Source organism: Poecilia reticulata, linkage group LG14, assembly GCF_000633615.1.
Source record: "Poecilia reticulata strain Guanapo linkage group LG14, Guppy_female_1.0+MT, whole genome shotgun sequence".
NCBI classification, from domain to species: domain Eukaryota; kingdom Metazoa; phylum Chordata; class Actinopteri; order Cyprinodontiformes; family Poeciliidae; genus Poecilia; species Poecilia reticulata.
The window spans coordinates 26,653,709-26,657,943 of NC_024344.1; the positions used below are offsets into that span (position 1 = coordinate 26,653,709).

Genomic DNA, 4,235 nt, shown 5'->3' on the forward strand with positions numbered 1-4,235 from the left:
ATGTTCACTGATTGCTTTAAAGACCCAGAGTCATGCTATATTGGAGTGATAGTGGTCATTCCACATCACAATACAGGACTTAAGAAACTACAGATTTTTCAGTATTCAGTTGCTTAACTCTCAAGTTTAAATTGAAGAACAAAATGGTTGAAAGTTTGTGATACCTTCTGATAGAGTATAAACATTTGTATTCTTTTTTTAAAAGTTTTGTTAGTTAAGCATTAAATATAACTCACGGATTATGAATCATATTCTGTATAAACTAAAAAGGAGACAGCTCAAAGTAGAATTGAGTAAATAAACATATTTTACATATAATTGCTAAAAACATTTTAGCAATTATAATAAAAATAAAATATACTGTCACGTAACTTTTGAAAAAATAACTTTTAGAATGTATTTTTCACTCCAGTCCAGTTGGTGGGAGTAATGCGCTTTCATAGTCGGTCAAGCAGCCGCCATTAAACTCCAGAGGAAGATAAGCACTCGTTACCACCTGTGCATAACTGCCTACACCTAACATGGACGAAAATACCCGTGCGTTGTGTGAAATGGTGGAAAAAGTCCTATTTCACGGAGTTACCTTTCCAGTATCGTTTTGATATTAAGCAATGTTCCGGCGGAAAACAACAGATGACACCGCGGCGGTCCAACAAGGCCGAACTCACGGTAAGAAAGCTTTTATAAATAGCACGTGCGAGGCGAGTTGCTTTGTTTGTTTCTTACAATGGCTGGTTGAGAATAATTTTAACTTATTTACTTACATATTTTTGAGAAAGCGATATATTTGCTATAATGTTTCTTTAATTTTACATTTATTTCCACAGACTCCACAGAATGAGAGTCACATTTGTGTCAATCAGACTCTTCTGGAACGTTCTGATGTCCGTGATGAGGACAGAGATGCAACTGTGTGTATCTACTATTTTAGAATGATGATATTTTATGCTTCAACATTGTTTATGTACATAATGTAATTGTGCTATGTATTGACAATGCACAAAAATGTTTTCCAGCTGCATCCAGGACCTACTGCCAGTCATCCAGATGTAGCTAAAGAAAGAAGCAGGTAAGATTTATTACTAGAGATATTACAATTGCATCAAATGCATCAGTTTTGCATGCATGTTTGTATATATGTGTGTATGAATGCAATCAGCAGTGAAAAGAAAAATAACAAAATTTTCTTAAGAAGCTGTAACATTTTGGGGCAAGATGGTTTGCAATAATTTTAATGTAGCCTCAATGGTTAATCACTTAAGTACTTTTATCAATGTTTTGTTAAATATCATGTTTATTCACATGATATTCAGGAGTTGATACTTTACGACATAGCCATAGTTTTCAATGACAAATTGATTACACCTCCCCATATTTGGTGTTTCTAAACCAAGACACTTAAAATGCCGGTATAGTTTCAACAATATGTTTTGATAAAGATTCTTTATGACTTAATGTCTGTTCTGTGTCAACAGCTGCTGGAGGCGAGGGAGAGCGTCCTGGCAGCAGAGGAGATTTCCTTTTGGGAAGGTGTCACCATTGACCTCATGTCTGATGAAGAGGATGGCRTCTTCRARGGTGWATCKGGCTGGATTGTGAGACCACCAAGTTTCCGCAGCCAGGAGCTCGGCAACCTCTGCTCAAACTACAAGAGACTTGAAGCGAACCCTAAATACAGCATGTTGCGTTATAAGAGTTTGTATGTGGGATCATGCTCAGAAAGAAAGCCACCACCACACGGCCCAGAAGTAGACAAGCATTTTGTGCTGTAATCTTTTTTTTTTTTTTTTTTTAACTGAAGTTTTTTTTTATTTGTAGATGTGTTTTTTATATACATGTGTGGTTTCTTGTATATGTGTTTTTTATATACATGTGTGGTTTCTTGTAGATGTATTTTATTTTATATATGTGTGGTTTCTTTATTTGTAGATGTGTGTTATATGCATGTCTGTACATATTTCTTTTTCNTATGTGTGGTTTCTTTATTTGTAGATGTGTGTTATATGCATGTCTGTACATATTTCTTTTTCAACAAAAATTAAAAATATAAACTTATGCCTTGTGCTTAGTGTATTTTTATTTCTGGGTTATTTTTTTTAGAATTTATTAGGGAGGGGCTTAACCAGGCCTGTAATTATAAAGGTCTAGTGTGTCCAATAGGGAGATATCTACCAACCAATCACGTGTCAGTAATGAATTGTGATGTCATTGTTTTTTCATCCAATGACTGACAATTCACGTGGGTCTCCTGTTGTTATTCATATGCTAAGTAGAGACGTTAAGATGTTAACACACCCCCGCACTTCCCCTGCACCTCCCCAACCCTCCCACTTTTCGTCCAGTGTACAACATGGTGGAACACTCAATTATTACTTTGGTCATTATTTAGCTGGATTAACCAAACCACTGTTACACATTGGATTAGTGTGGCCATTTAAAATGAAGCTTACGGAACATTTCAAAATAAAAGCCCTGACAATTTTCACATCAGGTAATTGCTCTTTTGGGCTTTATGTGACTGGTTTAAACAAACCACTGCTACATATTGAATTTGTGTGGTCATTAAAATGAAGCTTACTGAAACTTTCAAAATAAAAGCATTCAAATTCTTACATCAGTGCACCGCTGAAGGCGGTGCAATAATATTTAGCTTTTTTAACGTAATTTTTCTCAGGATAGTGAAGTGCTTGCAAGGCATTGCATTAACATTAGCACAAACATGAGCATTTCACTACCCTTGCTAATGAACTGCGGAAAGCAGTGCATTAGCATTAGCCTTTTACCTAAATTAACCCCTTAGTTAATTTTCTCACTTATTTGCCATGTTTTGTATACTGAATGGAATAAGTCAATGAAAGAAAACATGCTCATGAAGCCCCACATGCTACTGATAGCCTTCACGCTAACATTAGCATTTTGGCTAATTTTATCTTATGCATTAATTTTAACATAATGTATGGTACAAGTACAGCTTAGTGAATATGCTACTGACTCTCCACAGGTTATTGACTACAATTTTGCTAACCTTAGCATTGATGATTATTTTTAGCATCAGAACGCTGGGTTCCAACCGACGGGCAAACTTTGGCATGCCCCGTTTAAATTTATTCAGGAATTTTCTAGTTTTTCTTCCACACCGTTAATGCGTCTCGTACCGCTGCGTGCACCCCCACAAATGCGGTATCAAAAATTGCGGCTCAATTCCGAGAAGGGAGCCATTTCTTCTGGTGGGATTTGGAGTTACCATGGCAACATAAATTGCAAAAGAAGACCCCCCAAAACCCCATAAAAGTCAATGGAGCGAGGGGACAGAAAATCCTAAAAATACACTATTTTTGACGAATTACTGTGTCATCATGAATTCATGTAGAAATGCCATTCAAACTTCAGTTTGTAGAAATGTCAGTGATCTCTTCTAAAGTGAAGACAGTACGTCGATACGAATTACGGTTTGTCCACAACATGTCTCAAAACAACCCAAAGTTTTAAATTTTTCGAAAAGTTGGAGTGTGAGGGCGCTACAGTGTGGGGAGAGAGTGGATTTCTGACCCCAAAATAATTTCTCACTTGCACTCACGCCCACAAATATCGCCCGATTGGCCTAAAAGTCGGTCAGGACATAGATACGCATGCCTGCTCCGGTAAAATGTTTTCAAAATTTCCCTAGGGCTTACGGTTTTCTGTCCAGGTGCTTCCGACGATGTCGTGCGACAGGACAAACTCTCAGACCCATGTTTTTCCATATATTTCTGAAAAATGTCAAACCTCAGCGCACATCATCTTTCTCTCGTTGCTGTTAATACTGTGAATGACAGAGATATGAATCACGGGAATATCAGAGACAACAAATAGCCCTCTCTTCAAACGGCTTTCGAATATGTGTCACGGTTCCTGAAAGGGAAGGAGTTGTTCGAAGTGCTTTTTTTGTGAGAAACATTCATCCATCCATCCATCCATTTTCTTCCGCTTATCCGGGGTCGGGTCGCGGGGGCAGCAGCTTCAGAAGGGAGGCCCAGACTTAACCTCTCCCCACCCACTTCTTCCAGCTCCTCCGGGGGAACCCCAAGGCGTTCCCAGGCCAGCCGAGAGACATAGTCCCTCCAGCATGTCCTGGGTCTTCCCCGGRGCCTCCTCCCGGTGGGACGTGCCCGGAACACCTCACCAGGGAGCCGTCCAGGAGGCATCCTGACCAGATGCCTGAGCCACCTCAACTGGCTCCTCTCGACGTGGAGGAG

General features: G+C 39.0%; 1 protein-coding gene and 1 long non-coding RNA gene across 2 annotated transcripts in view; both read left to right on the forward strand.

Annotated features, from left to right (window-relative positions):
• The window catches only part of hlcs (holocarboxylase synthetase (biotin-(proprionyl-CoA-carboxylase (ATP-hydrolysing)) ligase)), a 40,984-nt gene that overhangs the window by 8,249 nt on the left and 28,500 nt on the right, over positions 1 to 4,235 (forward strand). The gene's annotated exons all lie outside the window — the stretch shown is intronic.
• Positions 797 to 1,560, forward strand: LOC103476368 (uncharacterized). The gene is made up of 3 exons (XR_535455.2): positions 797 to 915; positions 1,017 to 1,069; positions 1,476 to 1,560. It is a non-coding gene; the product is annotated as an uncharacterized LOC103476368 (long non-coding RNA).